The sequence below is a fragment of the Sphaerodactylus townsendi genome, linkage group LG11 (assembly GCF_021028975.2).
Source record: "Sphaerodactylus townsendi isolate TG3544 linkage group LG11, MPM_Stown_v2.3, whole genome shotgun sequence".
NCBI lineage: Eukaryota > Metazoa > Chordata > Lepidosauria > Squamata > Sphaerodactylidae > Sphaerodactylus > Sphaerodactylus townsendi.
The window spans coordinates 24,276,390-24,290,660 of record NC_059435.1 but is presented as its reverse complement, the minus strand read 5'-3'; positions in this window follow the sequence as shown (position 1 = coordinate 24,290,660).

The window sequence follows — 14,271 nt, the reverse complement described above, 5'->3', positions numbered from 1 at the left end:
TGTGGAAGGCAGTGGCAAACTATCCTGTAAACCTTCTCTGTCTAGTAAATGTTGTGATGTGACGTCACCCCATGTGCAAGTAATTACTAGGACTGAGCACAAATAATTGTACTTGGTAAATTTTGGGTTTTTAAACCTAGAAATGTTCAGTAAAACCAAATGAAGCTGCATTCAGTGTTTTATCAAAAAATTCATGTTTAAAAAACAAAATCTGAAAAATTCCAGTTCTCCCCGTCACTTTTCAAATCCACATGGACCTGAGAAGCAGTGGTGAAAACTCCTCACCTACCCACCCTCCACCCTTACTTGCAGTTCTCTGCAAGCTATACCCAGCTCCCTCCCCAGTCGCAAAGCTGGTAACTGGCTTTCTGATTGGGAGGAGGTTTCTTACAGAGGGTGGAGAGCTCCATTCTCTGTAAGCAAATGCTGAAAAAGCCAAACCTATATTGGTTTCTTGGCACCAGGCTAATTCAGCTCTGCCAAATAGCCTGTTTTGTTTGTTTGTTAGTTTTACCACCTCTAGTAATGACCTAGTGCTTGCACAGAGGACTATCTTTACCTTTAAGGTCCCCTAACCAAACCCTACCCTTCCCAGGTTGCACCCCAAACAGACAATAGCTTCCAGTGGAGCCATTACCTCCATAAATGAAAGGACAATATGTGCTAGGGTCAAGAAGTGCCTGGTGATTACTGATTCCTCTAGTCTTCACTTTTTAAAAACTTCTCTGCTAGAAAAAAAAAACCCAGAAGAACTGAGAGCTGAGCTGAGCATTGAAGAATGGATAGAAACTGAGGGGTAAATACCCACTCCTCCACTCGTACAGCCCCAAGATCAATTGAGACTGCATGAGTCTGAAATTTGGATTTTATGGAGCTGTACATTTTCTCTGTGGCCTGTTTGAGACCTTGTTTTCCTCCACATTGAAGCTCATCGTTGCCTGCCAGCCCAACATGACACAACAGACTGATACTGCCATTAAAAGATAAGTTCTAGCAACTCGTGCGCTTCTGTTAGAAAGAGAAGGCCTCGTATCCATAATCCCAACTGCTATTGTCCAGGCCTGTCAGGCACTGGCAGCTGAATATGTTTCATTATTATTATTTGGAGGATAATGAAGCATATTTCAAACAAAACTATGTAGACAGACCTGACGTGCTCCTTATTCTTCCCTTCTGGATTTCGCACTCATTGGCTAGAATGTCCATTCAAGGCATGGCTGGTAACTGAACGTATTCTTGGAAGCAAACCAACAGCAGACCCATGCAGGGGTTCTAAGTGACTGAGGAAGGAAGACAGAATAAATATGCTGGTTGGAAAGTGAGTTGGAAAGTGGGCCTGGCTGCAGGTCAGAATTAGTGCAAGCCACCTCAGTTTCGCACAGACTGACCCTCAGTTCAACGCCTCTAATTTGTAAGCGTGATCGATACCAGGCATTATGATTCTTTTTAGAAAGGGCTCTGCTTGGCAAGGAGACATAGGCTCATTCATTTCATGCTGTCTAAAATGTCCCCTTTGCTCTCACCAGGATTTGTTTGGGTAAAATCTTCAGCTTTCATTGTACAGCTTGAGCTCATTGTACAGAGAAGCCTGTTGCTCGGCTAACGATCGCTATACAAAAGGGAGAGACAATACCTTTCACTGAGCCAGTTTTAATTGTTGAACAAATAATAGTCTGCTGGCATTAAGTTTTTCACCAGGAACAGCTGTTTTAAGTGACAATAAAAGTTTACTTTGTGTTCTTAGGTATCTGGACCTCCAGGCTTGTCTCTTGGTTTCTCAGAGAAAGGGGGAGACCATTCTACAGATTGCCAATTGCCTCACAGACCAGAAGGGCTCTCATTGCAAGTATTCTGAGAACAGCAGCAAATATATAAGTTTGGGTTGCTCTTTATAACAGCACCCGTCTCACATGTCTTTTGTATATGATTCTCAGCATAGCCTTTTGGGTGGTCAAAGAGGACCCTGCCATTATTTTCCCTCACTGGAAAAGCTGGTTGGGTACAACACATAATATGTAGTCAGAGGCCCTTTGTTGCAAACGTAGGGCTGCCAATCCCTCCCCACTCCCATGACATTATGCAATATGGTCAGTGAAAAACAGAAGTGATATGGGTGACTAGAAGTTGCTAGGAATTATATAATTTTACCATACAACTTCCTGCAATTCTTAGAGCTAGAAGAAGAAGAAGAGTTTGGATTTATATTCCTCCTTTCTGTCCTGTAGGAGACTCAAAGGGGCTGACAAACTCCTTGTCCTTCCCCCCTCACAACAAACACCCTGTGAGGTGGGTGGGGCTGAAAGAGCTCCGAAAAGCTGTGACTAGCCCAAGGCCACCCAACTGGCGTGTGTGGGAGTGCACAGGCTAATCTGAATTCCCCAGATAAGCCTCCACAGGTCAAGCAGCAGAGCGGGGAATCAAACCCAGTTCCTCCAGATTAAAAGGCACCTGCTCTTAACCACTACGCCACTGCTACCACTGCTACCATAGCTAACAATTATTACTATTTTTTTTTACCATAAGTGACATGACATTGGAGCTGGCATTGTGGACTCCTCTCATATCCCTACCCACAATCCTCCTCCTGCTTGTTAGTTATGCCTGCCAACCTATATCAGTGGCATATAACTGTATATGCAAACATGACTACTAGCTTCCTTCTCTGCAGTGGCTTGGCCCCTCATTCCTAGCCCTTGACCCATGCTTCTTTCAATCGTCCTTGCAAACCCAAACATTTATGAAAGTATTATGATGGTGCTGGGAATTAGAAAGAGATCCATGTCAATCACAATATGGCAAAAATTTCAGGGAGAGGAGGGAGAAGCAGGTAGAATGCTGTCAGTGGCCAATGTGGTCTCAACATAAAGGCCAACACTGATGTTTGACCAATCAGGGAAGGTTTTCATTTCCTGGGATATTTTCAGAGTTTTGCTTCTTTTTGGTGCCTGGCCAGAGTTTATACATTACAGTACTGGGTCCTGGCCAGCCCATTCTGTTCCAGACTGAGGTTTTGAGCGATAGTTCAACTTTTGCCTTTGACGCTTGAACTTGTCCTCCCTCTGTTTGGCCTTTGGAGCACCAGTCTTTGTGAGATTACCTGCATATTGGAGTGCTATTTGCCAGCATGAAGGTGTCAAAGGGTTTGACTGAGCGAGTTTAATTTAAAAAAATCATTACCTTTTTAATTTTAATTGCTGCTTGTTTTTACTGCTTCTACTTGGACTTGATGGTGGGTTAGTGGGGAGGGAGTCTGAGGCCCAAGGCCCAAGGCCTACAGGCATGGTTTGACCTGGGTTTTTTTAGTTCCCCCCCCCCCAAAAAAATGAATGTTACTTTTTTGTTTCCTTGTTTTTCCCCTGTTTTGTTTCTGTAAAAGTTAAATAATTGGCTGTTTGTGCTTTGTAAGAGTACTGATTTAAGATTGTTGTGGTTATTACCAGGTTTGTGGGAAGATCTTTAACCTTCACAGTTAAATCTCTCCCCCCCCCCATACACGCACACACACATACACACACACACAATTGTTACTGCTTCACTGGTGTTTTTGCACTTGCTTGCTGGTTTGGGGTAGGTTTGCTTGTTTTCTTGCTGCTTGCAGAGTTTTAATTTAGATTTCTTGTTGTGTTCCCAAGGTTGTAGGGAGATCTTACCGTTTAATAGCTGAATCTTCCCCATCCCTCTTAGGCTCATTCCGCACATGCAGAATAATGCACTTTCAAACTGCTTTCAGTGCTCTTTGAAGCTGTGCGGAATGGCAAAATCCACTTGCAAACAGTTGTGAAAGTGGTTTGAAAATGCATTATTTTGCGTGTGCGGAAGGGGCCCTAGTGTTTTTTCAGTCGAGTTTCTATGCTTGTTTGCTAGTTTGGGTTGGTTTTCTGGCTGGTGTTATTGTGGGCTGAGTGGGCCTGTGTGTCTCCCCACATTTTCCAATGGTTTCCAATGGGAGATGGGGGGTACCCCTTTGGAGACCCATAGCATTGGACCCCCTAAACCAAACTTCACCAAACCTGCTCTTATCAGAAGGGTCTCCTGAAGTCACCCTGCAATTTTGGTGCCCCCTACAGACGTAAAACTGAAAAAAACTAAAAAAAAAAACTCCCCATAGGCTCAAATGGAGCCCAGTGTTAGAGGTTTGTTGGGAAACCCAAATATTTTTGGTCTTACCAAAAATGCATTTGAGCTTTTTGGCTTTACCAATAATTTTAAAGCCAGAAAAAACCATATCTGAATTTTACCATTTTTTTTCATTTAGTCACCATAAGTCAAGTGTGACTTGATAGCACAAAAAAGAGGGACATCTACATTGCTACATTTGAAATCAGGGTTGAATGGGAAGAGGCAAGGAGAGTCCACCCTTCATGCTTACTTGAGTTGACCCTACATCCTCCCCGTAATTGAGTTTGCTAATCAAACCTGGGGTTCCTGTGCCATTATTAGTATTCTAAAAAGAGAAAACAGATTTTTGAAGGACATATCTTTCTAAAATGGTAATAACAGCACAGAGAGTTCCATTTCAAGTAATAAGATTGAGCCAGGGTCAAGGAGTTGATTCCTTTTTCCCACTCCCTGTACAACTCTGATACAAATCATCTCTGCACATGCAGGCAATTTACCTTTCCTGGACTGACAGAAATCCGTGATCTTTGTAACTTCTGTTTGGGCTCTTGCAAAGTATAGAACAAAACATCCATTCTTGTATAAAATTCTGCGCATACAGTATCACAGAAAACTGATATCCTTGCCATTTCCTGAAAACAAGTTATCACAGTATGATATATCAGAAGTGTCTACACAGCACCACACATAAGAGTGTATCTCAACAGATGTATACATTGAACACAATTTTTCATACCATTTTTGTACCAGTATAAGTGCCTCTGGGGTATAAATACCTCTGAGGTTACTGTATTCATATGCATTCCTATGCCTAAAAGACTCAGAGATCTGATCTTCTGTCCTAGAGATATACCTAGTCAACTTTTCTGTGCTCAACACATCTAATTTACCCCAATAAAAACTCCAACCAGTCTTACCTTCCCCTAACCAAATGGTCAGCATTTACCTCAGGGTCTCTAACCTTTCTCCTACCACACTTCTTTAAACAATGGTTCCGTTCAGAATTACATGGAATCATGATTTTTTAAAATCTGTGGCTGATTTATGAATCCAGGATTTGTCTCTCAGATTACTACTCAGTCCCCGGTTTTCCTTGATGGAAACTAGTCTCATCACTTGTCGAAGTATCTCTGTAGCTGTGGAGTGTGTGAGGCTGGTACTGAGGAACAAGCCAGAATTAAATCAGAGTGTCCAGATTTGTATGTCAGATGAAACCTTAGTTAGGACTAAGGTTTAATAAACCAACTTGAGATCATGGTTTCAGATGCTGGTTGATAGACCCTGACTACTTATTACTGTTTGTCATAGCCTACATTCAGATAATTGCGTTAACCTCAGTTAGTTTAATTTAACCATAGTTTTGCCTGAACTGAGCCGATATGTGATTGGGAAAGACCAATCAAAATCCACAAAGAAAATTTTCAGTTGCTGTTCATGAAACGGTCATCTGCCCTCCTAAACTATCCAACAGGAACACGATCTGCACATGAATTATGTGTGATTTGGTCCATTGTGGTTTTCACAGCTTTGGCATATAGGAATATGGGGGGATGGGAACTGCGTATATCTGCATGTACAGTTAACCTCTCTTATCATCCAAATTCTCTGAAAATACAAGGTCAATCATGAAATATTTTAAATCAGGCTAATCAACTGTTTCACAGGCAGCACATTTCAAAACTGACTTTCATGCTTCATGAATAGCAGAATAGGCAGTTTGAACATAAGTCTCTTCAGCAAAATGTTAATATCCTAGTAAAAAATAGAGCTCAGACAAAACTGGGGGGGGGGGCATTTTTTACAATACCAAAGAGCTTCTCCACTTCTGTAAAATGCTAACATTCCAGTAAAAATTAGAGCTCAGACAAAAGCAGACTGTTTTGTGAACATTTTCTGCAACGCCACTGCAACTTCCACTGAGGGATTTTCTTTGAATGGTGGATTATATGGCATTATGTCCCACTGAGATCCCCAAATCCTTGCCCTCCCCACAACTCTATTCCCAAATACCCATGCATTTCCCATCCAGAGTTATCATGTCTAAACCACTCAGTTATAAGTCTGGGTACAATGCAATGGGTTGTCCAGACACCTCAAGGAAATTGAGTTACAGCACAGGAAATACAGACAGACACCAGGAAGTGTAGCACAGAGACCAATCAAGGACAGAGCCAAGGAGAAATCCTCGCCACCAAGTGACCTCTTCTCGTGGTGCTGTTTCTCTCCTCAGTGAGTTCCTAAGAAGCACAATGGAGGTGTGGCTCTCTTGTTCCCTGCACATACAAACAATAGCAATAGGAAAAACAGCTACAATCTTGAGTGGTTTTATAAGGGCTTGCAAGCCAGATGGTCGCTCTCCACAGTCCAATGCAATGGCCAAAGACCACGGACATAACCAAAGCCAGTTGACTACATGCTGGGATGGCACCCCCCCTGTTCCCTACATCATGTCTATTGTCCAAGAACAGCAAAAGAGGTCTAGTGAAGACAAGAGGGAAAAAATATCTCCAAAGAAGCAGCAGCTAAAGGGGAGGAGGGCAGATAATGTAAGGGGAGGGAAAGAGAAAGAATTCTAATAATTACAAAAGTCTTCATTAAATATTTCACCCCAGGCTCAGCCTTTTCTCTCTCTCTCTCTCTCTCTCTCTGTGAAAATTTATTCAGTGCTGCCTTTGTAAAAAATAAAACCATTGCCGTTGCACAAATATACAACTGGGGAAAGCAAATTACTCCTTTTTTCCTTTGCTTACTGTGCCATCTGCTGGACAGAACTTCAAACTGATTGAAAAACACTGGGTGTAAGCAGATAACAGAAGGTGTAAAAAGAGAATTCAGGATAGGTCCCCTTAGGTGCGAGTCAGCCCCAAGTTCCTTCCAGCAGTGCGGTTTAAATGGAAAGATGGACCCAGTTGCAGAAACTTTATGTGGCTTATTAATCAATGTGTCAATTTGTAGAGTATGCAAATAGGCTCTCTTAAACCAGTTGTTCATTTGATCCCTTGCTCCAAATTTTGATACTGTTTGGCTCTGTAGTTGTCAAAGGTTGCTTACCTATGGTCTGAGGCAGTGTTTTCCAAACTTTTCAATGTCACAGTACCCTTGACCTCACTCTTCATATCTCACGGTACCCCTGCCATCCTCCCCCCGCCCACCTTCCCCTCCCAGGTCCCCTGCTTGCCACCCCCCACCTTCCCCTCCCAGGGGTGGGTGGGAAGTGGCTGCTGACCTTGCGGCAGGCCCTGTCCCCTGGGCCATATCCTTGCTGGTGCCAGTGGGAGACACTGCAAAAGTGAGGGGGGGGGCAGTAGCATTGCCGTGGTACCCCGGGACATGCTCATGGCACCCCAGGGTACCACGGAACCCTGGTTGGGGATCGCTGGTCTGAGAGTTTGTACCTACCATGTCTTTCAGCCTCCCGTACTTTTCCCATAGATCAGTGGTTGCCAACCTTTTTTCACTCTCGTATCCCTTAGCAACCCATTTCCCTAAAATTGTACCCCCATATTAGCAAACCCATTACATAATTTTTCGGGTATCTCCAAACGCTCCAGATTGGGAACCGCTGCCATAGATCATCTAAGAGTCTGAGGCCCAAGTCTGACAAGTTACCAGTCCCTCCTTCCATTCCTGAGAGATTTCCCAGCAATGCCTACTGTGGATGCCTTCTGTCGCAGGATGCCCCTGAGAATTCAAAGTGAAGGTTTTGCAGGCACTTAAAAATAAATGTCAATGGGATCCCTGCTCAACTGAATCTTTATTCAATAATTTATGTGGCAGGGCAAAGGCAGTTTTATTTTTCCTAAAGTTTGGGGGGGGGGGTGTTTTTTCCCCTGCCTCACATTTAGGAAACAATAATCCCCAAGGAGAGATGTGTGGTTTATTAGACTGTTTATGCCGAGCTCTTCTTCCCCCAAAGCCTTTGCAGAAATAACTAGCAAATGGCAACTGGCATACTAAGTACGCAAGAGAAAGCATTCTTTTATCTGCCTCACTAAAGATTTGTTAAGCTGTTTACAGTGCTGATTAGTGTAAGAAATTAACGCTATCTTGGGGAAAAGAAAAGGCCATTTGCCTAATTATTAATGCTTCGCTCACTTCCACTGGATTCCTGTTCAGGTGCCTCTTCAGATTTATATTTGTTTAATCATAGGCATAATATATCCAATCAAAGCAGAACACTAAGGAGCTAGACTCCAGGCCCTCTTTCTGTTAGAATAGCACACCCTGGCATGGGGGATGAGTCTGCCCCACCATTACCATTCTGGTAACATCTCAGGTGCAGCAGGACCTCCAGACATGATTCACTACTCTAACAAAATTTTAAAGCAAGGTAGGCTGGATTCAGCCAGGTTTTTCACTCAGGCGATTTCCACACGAGCCAATAACCCAGGATAACAATGGTAAAAAAACCCATTGTGGGTAGGAACTTTGCACAGTTCCCGCCCCTAATGCAAGTCTGTCCCATGTTATTTCCCCCAAAATGAGTTATTCAAGAATCACACTATCGGCGATTCTTTTTTAAAATCCCGGGTTGAAGCAAGTGGCCGGGCAGGGAGGTGTTTTTTTCTGCCACATGTTCCTTTAAAAAAAAATTTCACGGTGCCCATCTGCATAGGTGTGCAGGCACAAAGGGCCATAACATGAGACAGCATGGCTGGGGGTTCACTCGTGCATGCCTGCATGCCTGCATGCCTGTTTGCCTACACATCGGTGGGAGGTAAATAAAACAAAAAGACGCCCCTCTATGCAAAGGCACATGTCCCAGCCAATTCAATTGCTGACTGTGGGACGGCCAGCCATGCGAATGGCACAGGATCACACCAGATTAATTTTTCCCAGTTTCTACCCACTTTACATTTGCTGTGCGGAAAGGGCCTCCATCTCACCCATTTTCTCCTCCGAAAGCAGCTTCTATCTCATATGGCTTTTGTATACACGGATCTTACGGAACCCAGCATATTCTACACCACTACATGGGTGAAGCCTAAACTGGGTAAATTCCCAGTAGACAACCTGGAGATTCAATTAGGAAATCATTAACCATAATACATTAGAGCAATCAAACTAAAAAGTCAGTTGCTAGTTTGTCATTAGATGTGCATTAAACATTTGATGTTAGAATAGATCTTTTTGATTAATATACTAAAGTTTAATTTTGGGGAAAACTTCTTTCATGCTGTCATTCAGCTGTGTGCATTCTCCATGATTGTGGTATGAACGCATGCATTAATCTCTGTACCCTTTTCTATCTTTATAGGGGACTTCAGTAGGCCTTTGCTTTCTCTTGAAGTATTTTCAGCAGTCAGCTGTTCTAGGCAGATAAGGGGGGGCCTTATGAGCTCTCTGTATATAGCATTCCACCTTTAATAATTTATTTTTACTAGAAGTGCATCCTACCCTATCCTCCCACTCCAGTGAGCAGAGATTGGAGCTTCCTCCCACTTAAGTGGCTTTTCCTTAGATGCTCCCCACTCTGGAAAAAATTGACAAAAATTAGTTAGCAGGTGGTATAAATACCCTTTTCTGACCTAGATTGTCCAGGCTAGCCAGATCTTGCCAGATCTCAAAAGTTAAGCAGGATCTGCCCTAGTCAATGTTTGAATGGGAGACCATGAAGAATGTCCAGGGTCGCTACACAAGGCAGACAAAGGCAAACCACCTCTGAACATCTTTTGCCTTAAAAACCCTATGCGATTGCCATTAGTTGTTTACAGATTCCACCTAAACAATAGGAAGAACTTTCTGACCGTCAGGGCAGTTGGACAGTAGAATTCACTGCCTCAGAGAGTGGTGGAGTCTACTTGTTTGGAGGTTTTTAAACAGAGTCTGGATGAACATATGTCGGGAGTGCTTTGATTGTATGTTCCTGCATGGCAGGGGGTTGGACTTGATGGCCCTTGTGGTCTCTTCCAGCTCTATGATGCCATGACTTAATGGTACTTTCCAGCAGTACCACCATCAATGCTTTTGGAAAATACCTTTCCCCCCCCCCCCCAGAAATTAACTCATCAGATTAGATCAAAGCCATGTAAATACTGACACTTTGGATACTGTTAGGAACCCACTTATTCGTCAACTCTTATTCAGCAGCCTTTCATCAAGGGCCAAGAACTGATAGAAAGATGGTATTGTAAAAACTGTTCCTTGTTGGGGATTGGGGCCAACTTTAGCTTGTGAGCTCTAGAAGGCAGGCAAGCAAGCTGCTGCTGCAGAGTTGACTGCAGGAACTGGAAGGAGCCCCCAGTGCTGGAGTCTGCCTGGTGAAAAAATTATTCATGATTTTAAAGGGGAGGGGGGAATATCTATAGGACCTGCCATTGGAGTACCAAGCAAAACACTTGCCATCATTGGCTGACTTTAGGTTTGCCAACCTCCAGATTGGGCATGGAGATTTCTCAGTATTACAACTGATCTCCAGACTACAGAAATCTGTTGCCCTGAAGAAAATGGCAGCTTTAGAGGGTGGACTCTATGGCATTATTCCACACTGAAACCCTTCCCCTCGTCAAACCCCTTCTGCCAAGGATCCACTCCCAAATTTCCAGAAATTCCCCAACTCAGAGTTGGCAACCCTACTTTACCCTCTCAATTCACACTGCTTAACCCAGCTCACAGGGTTGCTGTAATGATATATTGGCAAGGAGACTATGTATGCTGCTGCCCTCAGCTCCTTGGTAGGACAAATACAAAATGCAACAACAGAATAGTCTGGAAAAATGGGAGTCAGGAAACTAACCTTGGAAAGGGTTGTTTTCTGTCTTCAGAAGTTGGGCTAAACTATTATTGTATATAAGATTGATTCACCTGACCTGATCACCTGGGTATCCCCTTCCTACACCACCCCAGTCTACATCTGTCTCCAAATATTACACTTTTACAATCAGCTACTCTGCAATCAAGGCTGAGGTGACGAAATGTATGGCCCATTTGTGAACACAGGATGGCCAGAAACCTTTCCATAGCCCCTGTCCTTAAACTGGGCATCCTCATAAACCAGCTAGAAAACAGCATCCAAATCAGGCCACAAAACCAAGTAGAACAAAAAATTAAGGGACAGGTGAAAGCAAAGTGCCGCACCTAGCTCTGGTTTCTTAGCCTTTTGTGTGCTGGGATTTTAATAGCCAAAGAGAATGGCAGGGTCCCTTCTAGGCTGCAAGTCATACAAAGAACATGGTTTAATAATTGATCACAAGCAAAGTCTTCTCCTGTAGAGCATGAAAAAAATATCACAATAGGCTGTTTCTTGGGGGAAAACAGAACACAGCCTGAAATCCAGACTGGCAGAAGCCCTGAACTTGAGAACTGTGCTCATCTCTTTCCATTCTGACCTTTTCAGATTACTCCTGCATCCTTGAGCTTGTTATTTGAAGTGACATTTTCTAAAATCAGTTTGAAGTTTTTAAGAATCATTTATGAGTTGAAAACTTTTAAGAGCAAATGAACTCTACAGCATGCTTTAATTAAATGTGGATTAAAGGCAAAGTAGTTTTGATTCTTCTCAATCCTAACTGCAAAATTTTCAATTCATGTGTACAGGGGCATCTCGGATTGGATCGCACTTGTAAAAACTCCACACATAACAATCTTGGCTTATGAAGATAGGGTCCCATCAGCGGCTAGGATTATGTTCATAGTCCTATCGTCCATACTTAATTTGGAACCTTTCATTATTGCTCCTACCACCTACCTGTCAGGTCTTCACATGAACATGGGAAGCAGATATTTCGTAGACTCCAGAAATTCTGTACCTTTCACAAGAACAAGCTGTCTGCTGTCAAGGTGATGTTACAAATGACCAAGTTACATCTGAAGTACAAATGACCGAGCAGAAACAGTGAAGGAACTTGGGAGTGTTGGAGTGAAGGGCAAGATCAGGTGAATCTCTGATTTGTATTATTCTTTTGGGAGCAGCTAAAAAAGAGACACTTGGAAGGGGGTCAATTTAACTGCTCCTGAAAGAATTAAAAAACTTGAAGCATTTTAGTTACAGACATAAGTCAAAGACTCTCCCAGACCTTTTCCCAAAGTACAATCTGTGCTATGAAGCCTGAGGTCCAAACTAGATGTACTTGTTTCAAAAGAGTTGGTTCAGGTAACCCAGGGCCACTCCCCACTCACCATAAGCCGTGGGGTCACCTCTTTAAAAGACATGAGGAGGATGGACGTTCCCCACATCACCAGCGCCCACTGCGCAGCTGCCCTTAATTTGCCGCTCTCCCACCTCCTTGTCGCGCGGCAAATTAGGTCCTCTGCAAAGAGCAACATTTTCAAAAACCCCGCGGGTGCTGCGGGGGGGTGGGGAACCTTGGCTGTTTACGCACGGCTGATTCGCTCTAGCGCGCAGCTTCCGGCCAATCAGGAAACAGGAACCGCCATTTTGTTTAGGGAGGGTGTCCCCGTCAGAAAGTGCTCGGAAATTGAGACGTGTGCACAACAAGACGTGCCAACATTGCTCTTTTTTGCTCTTTTTTGCTCGAGCTCCACGGTTTTGCAGCTTGGCAAAGTGCCGCTGAGCATAGGGTTGTCGGCGGTGTGAACCGAAACCGATTTTTACTTTCGTTTTTCTGCCCAAGCAATTTGCAACGGGTAGTGACGTCAGCATGTGCAGACGTCTCAAAACAATGCGTTCAGCTTATCCAAACCAACTTTTCAGGTCAGCCAATCAAAATGGAGCCCCGCCTTCGGCTGGCTGCAACTCCCACGTGTAAATGACGCACACGCGTGCCAGCCAATCAGAACGCTCGATTGCCTCTTTGACTCTTGATGTGGAACCCTGCGCTATTTCCTGAATGGAAAATGAGTGGGGAACAAATGTCTCCGTGGTCAGAAGCCACGGAGGCTTTTCTACGAGGGGTCGCTGCGGGGTTGCACTCAGACGAGGTAAGTGGGGAGTGGCCCCCAGTCTCAGCTGAAGTTTCTCGCAGCTGCAGGAAATAGCTTTTAAAAACAAGAGAGTGCATCTGGGCCTGGAACATCACTGCAGGAATACAAAGGACTCCTTCCTCTACACACACACACAGCTGTTTTCCTGCCCTGAACAGTAGTTGGGGAGGGGGAGATATTTCATTTTTACTCCATGTAGAACATACTGTGCAAAAACCAGGGAAATGACCCCCGCCCCCAGCACTGTTTAAGCATGGGGAAACAACCTGTAGCAGCAAAAGCCCAAACAGGCTATTTCCTTTTTAAAGTCACTTCCCACAGGTGCTTTGTGGCTGTGTAACCCAAGTTGGGTCCAGGGAATCCAGATTCATTTTTAAAAAATGATACACATCTCATGAAACCTGCCTCCTGTAACCACGGCAGTACTAGTGTTCATAGAAAATAAAAACCAATTTCTTATTCGACATTTACTGTCTGTTTAATTACTGCACAGTTTTAAAACAGTATTGCTTTCTTCTGTGGCTCATTGCAAACATACAGTACCTGCTATATTCTAGATTAAACAGGATCCTTTGAGCTAACCCAGGTCTAATAAATATATTTTACATACATCTTTGGGGAAATGTGCTCTGGAGACACGAACGAACTTACAAATTTCTGGAACACAATCTGTTCTTGCGTTTGGGAACTTGCATTACACAGAATCAAGCAGTATGGGATTTCTTATGCACAGTGTGGGGAAGCATAGTATATGTAGCCCTGTGCTTCCTGGAACTTGACATAAATTAGGAGAAGTAAAAGACTAGGTAACTTACCATTGGATGGAGCTCTACAGGCAAGGCATAACCTGTGTGGGGTTTTTAGCACTGAAAGTGATACTAGATATACCATGAACACCCATCAGAGCCAGCAAGGTGCAATGGTTAACAGCAAGCAGACTTTAATCTAGAGAACCAGGTTTGATCGGTTATTCCTCCCTATGAGTGACAGACTCAGTCTGGTGAACTGGATTTGTTTCCCTGCTCCTACACATTTACTTCCCTGCTCCTACACCCTGCTCCTACACATTTCCCTGCTCCTGGTGGGTTACCTTGAGCCAGTCACAGTTCTCTCAGAACTCTATCAGCCACACCTACCTCACAAGCTGTCTGTTGCGGGAAAGGAAGGGAAAGAGTTTGTGAGCTGCTTTGAGAGTCTTTACAGCTGAGAAAAGCATGGTATAAATCCAAACTCCTACTCCTACTCTTTTTTCTTCTGCTGCTCCTCCTC